Here is a 19,839-nt window from a genome sequence, read left to right on the forward strand (position 1 = left end):
AAGCGGCGTGATGGTTTGTTAGTTAGTTAGTTAGCTAGTATTTTTTAATCAAATTGACAATATAGTGATCCAATATTGTAATTTTGTTCCCGTTTACTTTTTACGCAGAAATGGAAGTGAAAATAATGTTGAAATTAAATTTTTCTCTCAATGTTTTGAGTGTGTCAAAATATTTGTTCATAAATTCAAGATTTGCTTCACTCTGGAGTTATTAATATCATTATTATATTGATATCTCAACATAAACGAAGAAGTCTTTTTGGGGTAAATGATATTGTAATTCTATTTTTTCTCAAAATTTTCAAATCCAAGTCCGAGTCCAAATTTTTGTTCACGAATTCTTGATTTCCTTCACATTGAAGTTATTTAAGTATATCGTTATTTTTGGTGGTATCTCAACAAATATGATGAAGTCTTTTTTGAGGCACAAATGTGAATATATCGTAGTCATACAGGAGAAAGTGACCGAGTGCATTTTTTTTACAAAAACGTGATCATTGATTATTTGATATCTTACTTGCTTAATATTGCCCTGAAAAATCGCAAAGGATTTTAAACTTAGTAAAGTATAATATATTGACTTGTTAAAAAGGACTAATGCATTGATGTTTATTTTCTTGCCAATCAAAAGTGATTTGAATGGCCCCTTCTGAACATTTTACGTTTTGTCATGGACATTAAAAAGGCTAATGGCCTATCATGGTTAGTGTAGCTGGAAAGTGATCACTTTATATACTGTCTAACAGTCACTTTACCCATGATTGACAGATTGGTGTAACGATCAATTCTCTCTGCCTACCCCTGCGGTGAAATGGTATGATTAATTAGTTTCATAAATTTTACGTCCTTGGAAATATTTTTATCATTTTCATATTTTCAATTTGTGGTAAACCTATTTACATTACACAAGTTATTATTCACAGTTATTAATACGGTTTTTGTGCCTTCTTTCTTAAATTATTTTATGACTAATGTAATCGGCTTAGTAAAGGAAAAGAAAAAAAGAGAAACGGAATAACAGAAATGATTTTCCGGGTACTGTGTGCAAAATCATTTATATAAAGGTACATGGAAAACATAATCCTTTTCCAGTATACAAATTGTAGTTACTTTAAAATCAAGAGTGACATCATTTTACAAGGGGAATTTGATTACTCATATATGTACATCAACTATACGTACATATTATGCATCGGGAATATATACGAGTATATAAATATATTTGTCCGCCTCCGTAGTGTAATGGTCAGCATGCTCGGCTACCGTTCTGGAGGTCCCGGGTTCGATTCCCAGGGGGGTTTAATAAATATAAGTGATTTTTTCACACTAATATTTATTCAATATTACACTGGACTGGTACCTGAAGTGGAGGGCTGATCACCTTTCCTTCATGTGTAATCGATCGAGGTAACACTGCGTTTATATGAAGCAGTGCCCTATGCACCATTGGGGTGCGGTAAGGGATTTATTATTATTATTATCATCTTTATATTTATATGTATGTATATATAGATACATAAATATTTACATATACAATACAATACAATTTTTTTCGAATCTCGATACGATGCCTTTATTACAGATTTTATAGTTGGTTCAAAACTACGATAAAATAAGAAATTAAAAGCCTGGCAGAACACAATGGAGTTCTAGTTCCAACTCTTAAGTATGGAAGTGAAGCATCGAGTTGGCAAAAGAAGGATAAATGTAGACTGAATGTAGTCGTAATGCGATTGTATATTGTAATACGGAAGTGCGGCAAAACGATGTATGATAGATGTTTGAATGGTGACATAGGGAAGTAATGTAAATCTGAGATAAACATGTGTTGAGACAGTTTGGGCATGCGAATCTTTTGAGTGAAGAAAGCACAGTAATAGGCAAATAATGTATGCCAATTTTTTTAAATAAATATATATATATATATATATATATATATATATATATATATATATATATATATATATATAAATATGTGGCATTCTATTCTCTCTGCCTACCCCAGCAGATGCAGCGAGATGGTGTGTTAGTTTTTAGCTTTGGTAGATAGGTAGTACGCCATCTGTACGTATTAAAGAAAACTATTTTTTAGGAAAATGTGTTAAGTTTAGTATGCATAAAATTCATCTCGCCTGTTCTCGATACAGAGTTACTAGTAATCTGACTATTTATATTGTACATAAGTTTAAGGTATATTTCGCCAACAGATGGCGGTAGTTGCATGTTATTTTCGTATGATAAATACCATTTTGTTAAGCACGTTTCAATCACAAATAACTTAATTAAATTGAATTGTGGTTTCGTGGTCGGGGATTCTGAATCAGACTTTCTGGGTTTTAGTTTTTTTGTTTTCTTTAACCACTCTCCTAGAGTTTGATACATATCGCTCACTCCTTTCAAGAACGTCATAAATCAAAAATCGTCAATTTTGAGTTATGCATGTTTTCAGAATGCCTAGAAAATGTACTATACCCCAGAAAAAGAATAATATTTTTAACTTAATATTTACCCGCTACAGGGCAGAAAATGTTGTTTTTTTCATTTTGAAGAAAAGGTATTGTTTAATTATTTTTTTAAATAAACTAACTATTTTTCAAATGGAGAAAAAACCTTCAGGTTTTACCTAAAAATATCTGTTGCTCAGAAAAAAGTTCAATAAGTGGCTTGATATTTATTTTTAATACATTGTGTTATATTTTTAAACTTTAAAAACGTTCTCCTGAAAAATCAAGTTTTTTGATTTATGACGTTCTTGAAAGGAGTGAGCGATATGTAGTTTTAAAAACGGGCCATTTAGTGTTTTTGTAAATAATTAAAACAAAAATATTTCTCTTTTCTTTAAAAAAACACATGCGAGATATTTGTTTTAACATACATTAAATAAAAGCGTCAGAAATGAAGACTCTACGGAGCATATCTGGCAAGACTCTACAAGGTGTGATAAGGAATATCAGGAAAAGAAAACTATGCGAGATAGAAGATGTCGTTGGGTGAGAAGGACAATGAAAAGATAATGGTATTCGTATGTGAGGAGAATGGAATCATCCACATTGCACTACACTGCCAACCCTAAGTTGGACGACTCCGGGCAGACCACCAAAGAGATGGATCGACAGCTGGGTATCGACAGGAGGCTAAGCACTTTTAAAAACAGGGCACAAAGCCTACACGAAGAAGACGAAGCAAGTGTTTTTGCCAAGAATTTTCACTCATGAATTACATGAAATTATAGTAACTTTAAACATAAAGAGTAAATCCACTCACGTGTAGGCATAGGCTATGAAACTTATAATGTTGAAGCCTGAGTAAGGACATGATAAGCGGTGTTGCATAAGCCGTAGCTAGATTTCAGAGTCACTTGGACGTTAGGTAATTCAAAAAAAAAAGAAGTAGAAGACGACGAAGAAGAAGTAAATAATATTTTTAAAAAATCAAAAATAGCTACTAACCTAGTCTTATCAATTCTAAGTCCACTTTGTCTCTGGAATTGAAGTGGAAAAGAAAATTACTGCCGAACAACCTAATGTGTATTTTTATAGATAATAATGCATCATGAGTAATAGTTGACAGATTCATCTTATCATTCTAGCAAAAAATAACAGACTGTTTACTTGGAAGTGTGATGCAAAAAATCCCTGTCAGAAAATACCATTTCTTACCAACAATTCTCATAATACAATCTGGTTAAATGTTTACTTTACTCGATGAGAAATTAACGTAATTTGGGAAGTCTAAAACATGAATTATATATCAATATTTATTTATTTACTCATGTTATGTTACCTTTTTTTTGTGTGTATATATAAAACATTTTTGTAACTTGCAATGCACATTTTTCTAATTTGTAATGTACATATAAAAATTACAAATTAGAAAAAAGTGCCCTCATCGAATTTTCTCGTGGCTCAGTCTTGTTAAATAGAAAAGAAAGATAACTCCTATAGTTGGAGATAATCCAGATTTGTGAACAAGTATTTGGACACACTCAAAATATTGTAAATAAATTAACTGGTCAAATTATAAGCTAAAATAATAAAAATGAAAATGACATTTTCTGGCGTTTCTCATGTATGTGATTATAATCCAGAATTCGTACCTCGCATACTAATATAAGAGTTTCTGCTTACTGAAAATCTTCTTAATATCTCACCAATAGATGTCTCTAGTGAAATTCTAGTGATTCAAGAACAAGGTTTCTAAATTGGTTCATATATATAGAACATCCAAGAATTTGAGTAGTGTGGTTGTCAATAATGGGTAGAATTGGTGAATGTTACACGTGTGTAAAGTGATCACTTAAACCAGCCTATGACGGTCGTCAGAACCGTAAATGCCCAGACTTCCATATTCTTCTTCATCTTTGATGAGATGTCAAAAAATAATTGTGGAAAATAAATGTACTTGTATAAAAATAAGTTTAGTAAAATTTTAAACACGAAAATGATTCCTAGAAATATTTCCCAGTACGTAAAAATTATTTATTTATTGATATACTGTATCATGATACACATTATTAAAAATTAAAAATTAGAAAAATGTGCCCTCATTGAATTTTCTCGTGGCTCAGTCTTGTCAGAAAAGAAAGACGCCACATTGAATCGGCGAGGTGTTTAATGTGATAGATCATTAATTATATAGAAGTACCTAACTTGATAGTCCGCCCCGTAGTGTAAGTCAGCACGCTCAGCTACCGTTCTGGAGGTCCCGGGTTGGATTCCCAGGGGGGGTCAAATAAATATCAATGATTTTTTTAGGCTAAAGTTTATTAAATATTACCCTTGACTGGTGTACCTGAATCAGAGGGCTAATGACCTTTCCTTCATGACTTAACGATCAATAAGATAACACACTGCGATAATTTGAAGCAGTGCCCTGTGCACCATTGGGGTGCGGATAAAGGTTTGAAGATGAAGTTGATAAGAGAAGATCTGATGGGTCGTAGCAAGCCCTGTGAATATCCAGACTTTAACAAAAATTACAACGGTGTTTGAAAATGATGCGGAATGCATCGAAACACGTGTCACAGTAGATTTTAAGAAATATTGGTATAAACTAAGTAAAACATTAACTAAAAATGGATAGATTATACCACAAAGTGACTGCCGAATCAATTAATGAAAATATGTTTAAAACAACGCTTGTTACATTAATCCCTTATTACTATATGACCCATGTTATGATATTGGATTTAATTTTCGCATTATTATATTTATAAGCGTGTGTCATAAAACTAGCATCCCCGAACGACAAGAATATTACCCAACCAAATACAATCATATAGAGCGTTCGGTAACACGCAATGAGATAAAAATATCCCGATATTCCTCGTGTTTGGGTTCGCCAGAACGCAAGAGTTCACGCAAGTCTGGCGGGAAAGCCCGCGGAAAGTGATTAACGGTTCCGGTCACAGAAGCGAGTAGGTACTTACTACAAAATATTCAGCAAGCTTCAGCATAATGCGCGGCAATGTGTTATCTGCTATTTTTTGACTTGTCCGAGCGCTTGCTTGACTCATGGCGTAGGACGCAACAGAGCCGGGGAACTTCGGATGGAGTCGCCAACGCGAGAACCGCGAATTTCAAGTGGAATAATCTTTTATTTTTTTGAAGTGTAAACACTGATTTGAGTTTTGAAATTGGAGTAGGTACGGAATTTATCTGTGACCACGGTTGTAATTTGTACATTGTCTATGGAAATATAATATTTTATAATGAGAAATATTTGTGTTTTTATTATTTACAAAAATATTTCAATTTCATACTATTTCTGTGAGCCCAAACGGTTCATGACTAAAAAAGACATTTCGTGGTAGAGTGGGTTCGAACACAGAATTTCTGAATCGAGAATCCGCGACACCAACCATGGGACCACAACCCGACTTATTTCTGAGTTTACAACATTTTGAGTGTGTCCAAATACTTGTTCACAAAATCTGGATTATCTCCAATTACAGGAGTTATTTTCATATATTTTTTTTCATATTATTTACGGTCGTCAGCCCCGTAAATGCCCAGACTTCCATATTCTTCTTCATCTTTGATGAGATGTCAAAAAATAATATTTCTGAATTCATTCTCCTTGAAATTATTATATAAAGGCAAGTAGTATTGTTAAAAAAAAAATTACTTTCTTATTTGTTTTTCCGTCTTGATCCTTAATATTTTTTTTATTATTTTTACTGTATCCACTCTTTGCTTTTGTTTTTTTACTTTGTTTTAAAATTTTGTTACTTTTGTTGGTACCTTATTAATCTTAATCCAAAAATGAGTAATGGAAAATACTCATCGGGAATATTATGTATGATTCTCTTATGCAGGGCTTTTTTTTAAACAAAAAAATCCTAAAAAGAAATATTTTAATATCATTTAAATATTCATTACAATATCACATTTCATCATTTTCACGGATTATATAAATTTAGATAGTAATTAAGTAAGCGCAAACATTGTTTGGTCTGATTGATTTTGAAGAATTAAAAAAAAAAACATTAAAAAGGGTGCCGGAACGCCCGCATTGTTCCACGGCGTTACATGGAAAAAAAACCCTGCTCTTATGTATGTAACACGTTTTCAAATAAATAAAACGTTAACATTTTTAAGGCTTTTTCCGACTGCGGAACGCCGATTTACGATTTCTGAAATCGTTCATTTATAGTGGCCAGTTCGCTGTTCTCTGTTTTCAGAGAGCAACTTGCGCTGGCGGCGTCCGTGCGTCAGTCTAGTGAGCAGTGACCTTAAATTTACAGACACAGACATTATTTACAAACTCTGTTTTAGTTAAAAGTCACCACGAACGTGAAGTGAGTGTTCAATTAAGAAAACAAAAAATATAAGGAAAATCTGAAATTTCTCGGGTATGTACAGTAATTACATATTTATGCGTATAATTTAAAATATGTTCATTTCGCAAAATAAAGCTTCTGAGTAATGAGCCGCTAACGCTAATTGATCGAACATTCCCATACTTAAAGAAAAATGTTAACAATATTTTGAGTGCGTATAGATCTTTCATTACAAATTTTGTGTATGTCTCCATTTAGGGAGTTATTTGTATAAATATTGATATATTTTATAAAAGAGAAATATTTGTGTTTTTATTATTTACACAAATATTTCAATTTCATACTATTTTTGTGAGCTTAAGCGGCTCATTATTAGAAATAGGTATCAAATTGTGGTATAGTGGGTTCGAACTGAGAAACTCTGACATAAGAGTCCGCAACACTCACCACGGGACCACAACCCGACACGTTAAATTTTTTTTTTTTTAAATATTTATATAAATAATTATTATATTAATACACAAGTGTAAGAATATAGAAGTCTGGGTATTAAAAGGGCTTGTGACCTGTTATAGGCTGGTTTAAGTTATACACGTGCAACATTCAGTGGGGAAACCCAGATTTGTGAACAAGATTTGGACGCACTCAAAATGTTGTGAAAATATAACTTTATTTATATAGATGAATAATTATATGGATATCTGGATATTAAAAGGGCTTGCGACCTGTCATTCGCTATTTTTAGTGATCACTTTATGCGCGTGTAACATTGACCATTATGAAAAAAACAGTATAATTTGCTTTTACATTTTATTGGTTCATTTTAGAAAGATAAGTGCAGACTATATGCAACAGCTTTTTAACAGAAATGCGATCACTTAGACGAATATGTGACAAAACGTTGTTTGATATTATGTTTGAATGGTAAATTACGGAAAGGATGCAAGGCAGGAATAGGCATTATGAATTAAGAAAGATTGATTGAGATGGTTTGGAAGTGTGGAACGAATGAGCTACGATTCAGAAAGATGATTCAATGAAACTTGATAACCTTTTGACAATAATAGATTAAATTATGAATGTTTGCTGTTTATTATTTTAATTTAATCAAGCAAACACTGCATTTTTGCATGCCGATGTAATAATAACAACAAAATAATTTCATTTTTTGTCAACTTTTTTTTTTGTTACGTGAAATAATCCGGTTAGTATCTTGCATCTAAATAAAAAGGTCTCTACTGAATAATAGCTTTATCAAACCAAGCATAGATGGCCCCCGTGAGCTCAAACATACAGCGTGAGATTTATGATACTTAATATGTAGTAGTTCCAAAAATTTGAGAAGTTTTATTATTTACAAAAATACTTTAATTTCATACTATTTCTGTGAGTCTAAGCGGCTCATTATTAGAAATATGTATCAAATTGTGGTAGAGTGGGTTCGAACCGAGAAGCTCTGACTCTAACCACGGGACCACAACCCGACACTATGTCAAGTAAAACTTAAAATAATACTTGTACCTACTTAATTTATAACTGGAATTTTGTCAGTTTGTCGATGACGATATGCATCGAAAATAAACCCACCGGACTACATTTGACTCTCTGCGGACGTAATATCCATTTCAAAGAAAAGGAAACCGGTTTTTTTCACTCTTTGTGATCTTGATTGGACGTATGCTGATTTATTTAATCCACATCAGGTTGTGGTCCCGTGGTTAGTGTCGCGGACTCTTAAATCAGAGATTCTCGGTTCGAACCCACTCTACCACGATTTGATACATATTTCTAATAATGAGCCGCGTAGGCTCAAAGAAATAGTATGAAATTGAAATATTTGTGTAAACAATAAAAACACAAATCGCTCACTCCTTTCAAGAACGTCATAAATCAAAATCGTCAATTTTCATTTGAGCATGTTTTCTGAATGCCCAAAAAATGTACTAAATCCCAGCAAAAGAGGCATATTTTTAACTTAATATTTACCAGCTACATACAGGACAGAAAGTGTTATTTTTACATTTTGAAGAAAAGGTATTGTTTAATTATTTTTTTAAATATACTTAATATTAATGGAGAAAAAACCTTCAGTTTTTCCCTAAAAAGATCTGTGGCACAGTAAAAAGTTCAATGAGTGGCTTGATGTTTATTTTTAATAAATTATATTACTTATATGTTTAAACTTTAAAAACGTTCTCCTGAAAAATCAAGTATTTTGATTTATGACGTTCTTGAAAGGAGTGAGCGAAATATTTAACTTTTTTTTTTAAGAAAAAAAATATAACGACAAAAAGAAAATTATTAAAAAAGATTTAAAAAAAAAAAACACCATACATATGATGGAAGTGAAACTTCCTTAAAAATGAAGCTTTTGAGAGATTAAGTGTGTGAGAATGAACATCTCAAAAGAAATACAACAATGCAAATATTACATAAAAAAATATTGTGTTTATTCAAATAATGTTTTGACATCCCAACATAGGTGAAGAAAAATATAGAAGTCTGGGCATTTACGGGGCTTACGACGGTCATAGGTTGGTTTAAGTGATCGCTTTACACACGTGTAATATTCACCAATTGTCCTATGACTGACTACTCAATTTTTCTAACTCATACATGTATCATAAATCTCATGACGCTTTATGTTTGAGTTCACGCGAGCCATCTATTGGTGAGATAAAGACGCTTTTTTATTGACTAGCAACTCTTTTTATATGTATGTGAGGTCCGAATCCTTAATTTTAATCACATACACGAGAAACGCCAGAAAATATAATTCTTATTTTATTATGTAAGATAAAAATCTCGGTGAGTGGTTGTGTACAAACATTACTAACATTTTTGTAAAAAAAAATATCTGAATAAAGTCAAAATTGCTATCCACAAAGCAAATGCTTTAAATATTCATAATATCGTATGGTACTGTTTTATTTTTAAGTTAAAATAGATTTATATTATCCACTGACACTTCGTGATGGAATTGCATTTTTAATATATTATTAGATTAAAACCAATATTTTTAGCGTTTCCACTTTATTTTTATTTGACCAGCGACCGGGTTTCGTCGTTACCGACATCATCAGACTGGTGATGTCGGTAACGACGAAACCCGGTCGCTGGTCAAATAAAAATAAGGTGGAAAAGCTAAAAATATTGGTTTTAATCTAATAATATATTTAAATTAAAATACGGAAATAACGTTAAGGAAGCAACTAAATACATATCGCTCACTCCTTTCAAGAACGTCATAAATCAAAAATCGTCAATTTTTAGTTGTGCATGTTTTCGGAGTGCCCAGAAAATGTACTACATCCTAGAAAAAGGGTCATATTTTAAACTTAATATTTACCCGCTATAGGGCAGAAAGTGTTGTTTTTGCATTTTGAAGAAAAGGTATTATTTAATTATTTTTAAAAATTTACTAAATATTTTTCAAATGGAGAAAAAATATTCAGGTTTTACCTAAAAAGATCTGTTGCACAGTAAAAAGCTAAATAAGTGGCTTGACATTTATTTTTAATACAGTGTATTATATTTTTACACTTTAAAAACGTTCTCCTGAAAAACCAAGTTTTTTGATTTATGACGTTCTTGAAAGGAGTGAGCGATATGTCTGTACATATCGCTATAGGTACTGTTACCTATTTCATTCGTGATATAAAAAATAACAGATGGCTGAAAAAATATTCACTTGAACAAAAAGTCGAGATAAAACCAGTTAAAATTTACGATTGGAGTAAAATATTTTATAAATAGATTTCTCTTGCAAATCGTCTGAAAGATTCATTCGGGTCAATATTCACAGAGATTTAAAAAATAATAAATGGTGTTGAAAAACGTAAATATTTATTGAATGCGGTTAAATTCTAACGGAAAACCATGCATTAAGAATTGATAGTAAAAATGTTTTTCTTTGCGGTTAATTTGATTGAAATAATATTATGATCCGACGTCTCCTACTAAGATATTCATTTGAAACATAAAAACGTAAATACTTATTTATTTTTTTACAAAAATGTGAATAAAATTAGTATATAACCACTCACCGAGATTTTTACGTCTACCGGTTTCGAGACGTACCCGTCTCTTCGTCAGGACAATCACTAACACAGCATGCAAACAATACTACCCTTCACCACCATAGCACCATTTACACACTGTACACACGTACAATGTACGTTTAACCTCGGCTCGTAACGCATGTCTGTATTGAAAACTATTGTGCATGTTGGTCTTCGGGTCGACCAAAAATCGCATGTGTTAGACATTTTTTGTAGTTTTGAGTGTGTAAATGGTGCTATGGTGGTGAAGGGTAGTATTGTTTACATGCTGTGTTAGTGATTGTCCTGACGAAGAGACGGGTACGTCTCGAAACCGGTAGACGTAAAAATCTCGGTGAGTGGTTATATACTAATTTATTAACATTTTTGTAAAAAAATAAATAAGTAAAAATGACTAACCACAAAGTAAATGCTTTAAATATTAATAATATTGAGAAAACGTAAATATTCATTTGATAAAAATCTTAAATCTCTCATGTTATTCGCCGATTTCTTTGAAATTTCGACACAGCGTTGAAATTCGAATACGAATTTATACGTGAGAGGTAAGTTTAATCTTACAGTTTTTATCTGTGACACGAAAAATTATTTATTTAAACAGGTATCGCATCAATGGCAGCGCCATCTGTTGAACGTACCAGAAATAGACGCGATATTGAAAATTTTCAAAAATAATTGTAAGTGATTTTTCACTCAAATATTTATTCAATATTACCCTGGACTGGTGTCTAAGTCGCAGCTAATCATCTTTCCTTCATGTAGTTAACGATCAATATAACATCACTTCTATAGGATGCAGTGCCTTATGCACCATTAAGTGTTGGAAGAAAGTATTTCCTGTCTAACATCTCTTGAAGTATTTTACTGATATTTAAATAAGGTATGGAGGGTTGTGTGGCAGACGTCAAAAATAAAAATAAAAAACTAACAATACGACCTTGAAAATATTTTTTCGTGGTTGATAATTTAACAATCCGCTTATGTAATTATTTTACCAGGACATTCCCAAATATTCCTGGAAATACCATGTGTCTGTACATGTGATGTCCTTTGTTATTATTCATACAAGTGTACATACTATATGTACTCGTAGAATCCAGTTTACAAGTCGAAATTCCATATCCTGACTGTTAGTCAGCGGAACATATTTTCATAATCAAAAAGGATTTTCTGTGGTCGTCCTTCTAACGTCCGATGGATTTGCGGTTGTTACTTTGCTGAGGAATTGGAAAAGATTAACATGAGATAAAAATACATTTTATTATTATTTATTATATTCTACTAATTCATGAATCACACCTACATTCAATTTGAGTAATCTAAATTATAAATAAAACACTTGTTTTTTTTACCACTTGAGTATTATATGTATTTTAATTTAAAAAATGACTTAGGAAATACCACTGTTTCTTAAAATCTACTGTGACACATGTTTTGATGCTGAACGCATCGAAACACGTGTCACAGTAGATTTTAAGGAATAGTGGTATTTACTAAGTTAAAAAAATATATTAAAATGGATAGATTTTACTACAAAATGACACCCGAATCAATTAATTAGAGTATTATATTGTTGTGAATAGTTTGAGTAGCTGTAGATGCTTCCATCTACGGGTTTAAATATTGTATATTGTATATATATATTGTATATATATATTGTATATATTGTATATATATATATATATATATATATATATATATATATATATATATATATATATATATATATATATATATATATATTGTTTATATTGTATATATATTGTATTGTTTAATATAAACAGTTTATATGCAAGTAGTCGTAACAGTATAATTCTGCAGTGGTAAAAACAAAAAAGTGTAGTTTTATTTATAAAATAATCATGACCTACTACAAAGTGAATGCCGAAACAATAAATAACATTGAGTAAGCTATCTACACTTTATACATTTCTCCACCGCACCACTGTAGGCCATACTTCCAATTCTATGAAGTATAAATTAGCGTGTAAGGAATCTTCCAGCAAAGCATATAAGTATACATCTTCAAAAATATGCAATATGGATATTCAATAATGGGCAGAATGGTGAACGTTACACAAGTGTATAAAGTGATTACTTAAGCCAGGCAAATGCCAGGTCGTAAGCTCTGAGATGCTCTACCTTCCATCTTCTTTCAAATGAATATAAACGATAGATGTTTCATCTTAATTTGAGACAGTTAATAAATGAAAATATGTACATCAAAAATGCAGTATTATTTGCTTTGGAATTTTTACAATGGTTCATTTTGTATAACGTATTGTTATGAAATAGAGTATATAATCATCTATACGGTCAATTATCCGGTGATGAATAAATACTAATAATACAATTAAGTACCTTTTGATTCAATTATATTTTTAGCTTAATATTTACCCGCCACAGGGCAGAAAGTGTTGTTTTTGCATTTTGAATAAAAGGTATTGTTTAATTATTTTTTTAAAATATACTAAACACTTTTCAAATGGAAAAAAAAACCTTAAGGTTTTACCTAAAAAGATCTGTTGCGCAGTAAAAAGTTCAATAAGCGGCTTAATATTTATTTTTAATACATTGTGTTATATTTTTAAACTTTAAAAACGTTCTCCTGAAAAGTTTTTTGATTTATGACGTTCTTGAAAGGGGTGAGCGATATGTCGAATGGGTTTTATTTCATTTTATATTATATTTTCTGCCGAGTAATCGTGGGTGGAGATTATTCATCCAAAGTACGAGAGTGAAATGTCATGATATTTTGAGGTCGCTTCGGTATCATCGTTATCATCACCTCGCGAGCTAAGAGGCAAGATCGCAACACGTTCAACTTGTTAACCTCGTCGCTGTCTCTAAAACTGGTTGAGAGAAGTAAACAGCGTCGTTTACATTTGCATATATTTCACAAGAATGCAGCTTCTACCTCGAATATTTATATTTAAACTTTAAAATATAAAATCCACTTAAAAATAAGATTTTTAAGGTTAATATTAGTGAAAAGTTATGGAGTACAAAATGACTTGCATCCCAAAAAGTTACCTATATTAGTCGTATTACACGCTAATCTGCAAATAGACAATATTAATATCACTGGCCAACAATTTACAGTTTTTATTTTGTAACTAGCATGAAAATACCTGATCTTTATAGTGCATAAGCTGAAAGTGCACAGCTTAATTAAAAAATGAAAGAAGAAAAATGTAGCTCGACAGATTTTTTAGTTATGGATATTATACTCATATTGTTCTAAAATATAGGTTCATTCATTTCTGCAGCAATTATGCTACTATTTTTATTTTACTGTAACATCAAAACTTGTCACCATATAGACTTTGAATAAGAACGATTAACTAAATCCAAATCAGTCAACAATATTCCAGTTACTAAATCATTATTGGCCAGTGTATTTACAATATTTTGAGTTTGTCCAAATACTTGTTCACAAATCTGGATTATCTCCAAATCACTAAACATCTATTAGTGAGATGAAAGAAGCTTCTTATTGAGCAAAAATTTTTTCATTTGCATGTGAGGTCCAAATCCTGGATTATAATTCTTCTCTCATCTTACCAACAGATGTCCCTAGTGAAATTCTAGTGATTCAAGTACTATGTTTAGAAATTTAGAAGTTTAGAAATCTTTTTCTCCCTCATTTTTCTTAAAGCACTCAGTAATCCGAACGATTCCCTAATCCTAACGACTCACTGCACGATTGACGTTCGGATTAGCGAGCTATCTCTGTAGTGGAATAAAGGAGTGGTAATAAGGAGTATCTATATTTTGATGACAACGTCATAAATGAATAACTCACACACACAGGAACATAAATTTAATAACACCATACATATGTTAGTACGTGTAACGAGATGCGCAATTCAGGGTGTGGGAGTACTTAGTATGTACAAAGGAGGTGTTAGTAGAAGCGATTTAAGCGGTGGATTTCTTTGAACGTAAATTCTCCACGAACCCGTGACATGAATACCAATCCAATTTAACTCAATTCCAAGATCTTTTTAATAGAGACGCTAAGATTAGAGATGATTTAAGATATGTACCTTTTGACACTAAATAACCATCACGCCGCAGAGTTAGGCAGAGATAATAGAACGCCACACAGCTTTGTCTTCGCAAACAGTATTCACCTGTTCCACGTTCATGCATCTCCTCACGTATACTCACTGATTATTCCGACTCTTGACCTGAGCACTTTCAAGTATTTGAAGTACTTGCTAATGCCAATTTTCCTCTGTTTTCCTCTGCTTCTGTTTCCAAATACATTCGTATTATAAATTTAATTAACCGTCATTTCCTTATTCATTTCTTCCAAATGTCCAAACCATCTCAACATATCTTTCTTAATTTAATGTATAGTGTTCAAGAATACCTCTTCCGTTTTAAAATTAGACAAAACTCTCCTTGTAAATGCGATCCTAAATGTGTCCAATTTTCAAAAAATGAAGATTTAAATAGGAAACATAATGTACAAAAGAAGGTATTCAGTTGACAAACATTGATGAGGCAATAGGACATAAAGATTTATCGGATATAGTGGTGTCTTATTTAGAAAATATGACAAGACGAATAAGACAAATAAATGAGCTATGTGACAAATCTTGATTGATATGTGATATTGAATCCATTGTGCCTTTTGATTGTTGAATCTTTTTTTTGTTTTTAGGGATCAGCATTATTAATTTTATTATTATTTAACATAAACTATACAACATTTTGAGTGTGTCCAAATACTTGTTCACAAAATCTGGATTATCTCCAATAACAGGAGTTATTTTCATATTATTTTTTGACATCTCATCAAAGATGAAGAAGAATATGGAAGTCTGGGCATTTACGCTGCTTAGTAAAAAGCTTCTTTACATCTCCCCAATAGATGTCTCTAGTGAAGTTTTAGTGATTCAAGAATAAGGTTTCTAAATTGGTTCATATATATAGCACTTCCAAGAATTTGAATAGTGTGGTTGTCGATAATGGGTAGAATTGGTGAATGTTACACGTGTGTAAAGTGGTCACTTAAACCAGCCTATGATGGTCGTCAGCCCTGTAAATGCCCATACTTCCATATTCTTCTTCATCTTTATAGCACTTCCAAGAATTTGAATAGTGTGGTTGTCGATAATGGGTAGAATTGGTGAATGTTACACGTGTGTAAAGTGGTCACTTAAACCAGCCTATGATGGTCGTCAGCCCTGTAAATGCCCATACTTCCATATTCTTCTTCATCTTTGATGAGATGTCAAAAAATAATATAAACTACATATACACATCCACTATCATACAGGATATTAAAACTAAATATACTATAAATCATTGTACATAAAATATGAAAGGAGAATTTTCCAAGGCAACAAAAAAACGTATAAAAGTACGATTATAAATCGAAAACGAATTACATCATGGTGTTGCATTTCCGCTGTTTTTCGTTATTTCAAATATAATTAAGTATTAACATTTTTGTAGAACAGACCCACCATACTTTGGTTTTCTGAATTGTCGTCAGACAGGCGTTTCAGAGAGTCACCATATCTTCCACCCACGTTAGTATAATATTACAAAGTTTACAATATCAAGTCCTTGATATAAAGTTCATTGTCACATTAATGACTTCCATCATTGATCGTTGTGTAAATATTTCGTTTATACATGCCCAGTGTATAAATCAAATTATGTTTACCAAATTTAATATATAGATTACATTTCTTAAATTTAATTGTAAAAGTAAGTACATACCTACTTTATAAACAAACTTTGAGTATGTTATTTATTGTTTCGGCATCTTTGTGGTAAAACATGATTAAATCATTAATAAAACGATTATTTTTTACCAAATGAAGTATAGTATGAAGCCGAAACAATAAATAATAATAATAATAAATAATAAAACCCTTATCCGCACCCCAATGGTGCATAGGGCACTGCGTCATATAAACGCAGTGTTATCTTGATCGTTTACACATGAAGGAAAGGTGATCAGCCCTCCGCTTCAGGTACCAGTCCAGGGTAATATTGAATAAATATGACAGTGAAAAAATCACTTATATTTATTTTACCCCCCTAGGGAATCGAACCCGGGACCTCCGGAACGGTGGCCGAGCGTGCTGACCATTACACTACGGAGGCGGTCAAGGCGGTTCAATAATGAATATATTATTTATTGTTTCGGCATGTTTGTGGTAAAACATGATTAAATCATAAATAAAACAATTATTTTTTACCAAATGAATATTATAATTTTTATATACAAAAACATAGTTTTCGAAGCTAAAGATGCTTCCATCTATGGGTTTAAATATAAACTAATGATGAGTTTATATTTAAACCCTTAGATGGAAGCATCTGTGGCTTCCAAAAATAATCGTTACACTATAATACTCAAGTGGAGAAAAACAAAAGTTTTATTTAAAATTTAAGCTGTGAGTTGTCTAAAAGGGTGTTGTCTAAAAGTGTATTACTGAATTTATAGCAATGTAAATATTTTATATATCGTAGTCATACAGGAGAAAGTGACCAAGTGCATTTTTTTTACAAAAACGTGATCATTGATTATTTGATATCTTACTAGCTTAATATTGCCCTGAAAAAAATCCCAAAGGATTTTAAACTTGGAAGTATAATATATTGACTTGTTAAAAATGACTAACTGCATTGATATTTATTTTCTTGCCAAGCAAAAGTGATTTAAATGGTCCTCCTGAACATTTTACGTTTTGGTAGTTGGTCACTTTCTCCTGTACGACTACGATATGCTAGTAAGTAAAGCACTTGACCATTTTTAAGTTTATTTCGAGAACTACAGATATTCTCATCAATGTTGATGAACATCTGTAGTTCTTGAAACTAGTCGTATTTACAACACATTAATGAACTCAAAGTATTTTATTTTTATAATTATATCATCATGTTATTCCACATAGTTAATGCCACATCAATAAATAATATCATCGATGCTGCCTGTAGATTTTTTTACGATAAGAGTGTTGACGACTGTCAAGTGTGGCCAACATTTTATACATTTTAGTTATTTTAACATAAATGAAGAAGAATATGAAAATCTGGGCTTACGACTTTTCATAGGCTGATGAAGTGATCACTTAATATTATACCATTCACTATTCTACCCATGATTGGCAACCACATTACTCAAACTTTTAGAACTCCTGCATATATCATAAATCTCATGACGCTTTATGTGTAAGTTAACTGGACCTTTCTATGGTTGATTTGAGAAACTTTTATTTTGCAGACACCCTTTTATTTAGATGTATGCATGATCCTAACCGGATTATTTTACACGCTGGGTAACGTCTGAAGCCATGATTTTCAATTTTTGTTTCAGCCTACAATTTGACCAAATTATTCATTCTTGGTCTATGTTTTGATATGATGAATGTAAAACTAACTTCCAAGTGGAGAAACCCAAATTTGTGATCAAGGATTTGGACACACTTAAAAAAATGATGTGAATTAATATCAAGTGACTAAACACTTTATTTTCAACGGGAATTTTTACATGGTCAAATAGCGTACAGTAATATGTATGGCAGGGAAGGTCAAATTCATTTAAATACAATAAAATCATACTGTGCAGTTTTGTGCATGGCGTGTTCAAGGTTTTATAAATACTGAACTTACAACATGTATATTTACAGAATATACCTACTATTTCACCTTTAATCTAGTATATACATAGTTCATATGTAAACTCATATCCTATGTCGGTAGTGTAAAGGCAAAAAAAATCTGTCTCAGACTAAATTTTACAGGAGAGCAAAAAAAAATTGTGAAATAAAATATTTTATTCGGATGCCATATGTACATATCTTAATAAAATGAAATAAGTATTGCAACTACAGCTATATCCTTTTGCTAGATTATGGAATACACTATTTTAGACATTTTGTGGAACAAACTAAGAAAATGAAAAATTTGACACATATACCCGTTTGCTATTACACTATCGATGTAAGCTCACAAGTCAATTCGTAGAACTAAAAGCATACACCTTAGTTCGGCTGTTCAAACTCAAAACACAGTAAGGGATATTTTTTTTGTAGCACGTTTTTTTTCATTTTTGGACTAGGTAGATTCTACTTAGTCCAAAAATGCAAAAAAACGCACTACAAAAAAATGTCCCTTACTGTGTTTTAAGTTTGGACAGCCGAGTTTCTTCATTGTTTACTTAGAATCATTGAAATGTATAAATTCATCCCCTTAGAGAGAGACAGCGAGTATTTTTGCTTAAAAGTTTCACTCGTCAATTACAAAAAAAACTCACAAGGTCGGATGGATATACGTGTAAAATATGTTTATATACATCATATTTATAAAAATAATGTTATTGACTTATTACGATGTTTGCATAAAAATACCTCATTATTTTTTTAAAGCAATCTTCGAATGGACTTTGTATCCTCGCTACATCTCGCAGTTTACCAGAGTATTAATTTATACACATTTTTGTCATATTAATAAATTATATATTAGGTCTGTCGGAAAGTTCTGTCCGTTTTTTGAAAAAACAAAATAATAAACTTTCCATCACTTCTGATATCTTTTTTGTTTTTGAATTTATTGCCCAATACAAAATTGTAAGCCCAGAAATAAATGATAATCAGAGGGTGCTATGTGCAGGGAATAAAGTGGATGTGACAGAATTTTCAAACGTGTCTCTGGAGGTTTTATGACAAGTCCTCAAAGCAATATATGGCCTGGCGTCCGTCATTGTGAAACAGTATGATGTTCGTTCTTTTGAACATCGCCGGCCTCTTTTTTGGAGTGCTGTTTTTAAATTATCCTATTACTGGCAGTACCTCTCCAAATTCAGATTTTCGTTCAGTTTCAACAGCTCAAATTGTATTGGTCTTCGAATGTCACACCGTATACTAACTAACTAACCATCACGCCATTTCCTGTAGGGGTAGGCAGAGAGAATAGAACGCCACACCACTCTGTCCTTGAAACATTCTTCGCCTCTTCCACGTTCATGCA

At 31.7% G+C, this 19,839-nt stretch overlaps 1 protein-coding gene across 6 annotated transcripts in view; it reads left to right on the forward strand.

The window, feature by feature from the left end:
- The first annotated feature begins 6,680 nt into the window (after positions 1 to 6,680).
- LOC148301964 (uncharacterized) overlaps positions 6,681 to 19,839 on the forward strand; it is a 29,573-nt gene continuing 16,414 nt past the window's right edge. For all 6 annotated transcript variants that reach the window (XM_088272387.1, XM_088272388.1, XM_088272392.1 and 3 more), the window contains exon 1: positions 6,681 to 6,853. The gene's annotated coding sequence lies outside the window, so the exon portion shown is untranslated. The remainder of the gene's footprint in view (positions 6,854 to 19,839) is intronic.

Source organism: Brachycentrus maculatus, unplaced genomic scaffold, assembly GCF_059751285.1.
Source record: "Brachycentrus maculatus isolate JH-2025_06_01 unplaced genomic scaffold, ASM5975128v1 h1tg000496l, whole genome shotgun sequence".
NCBI classification, from domain to species: Eukaryota; Metazoa; Arthropoda; class Insecta; order Trichoptera; family Brachycentridae; genus Brachycentrus; species Brachycentrus maculatus.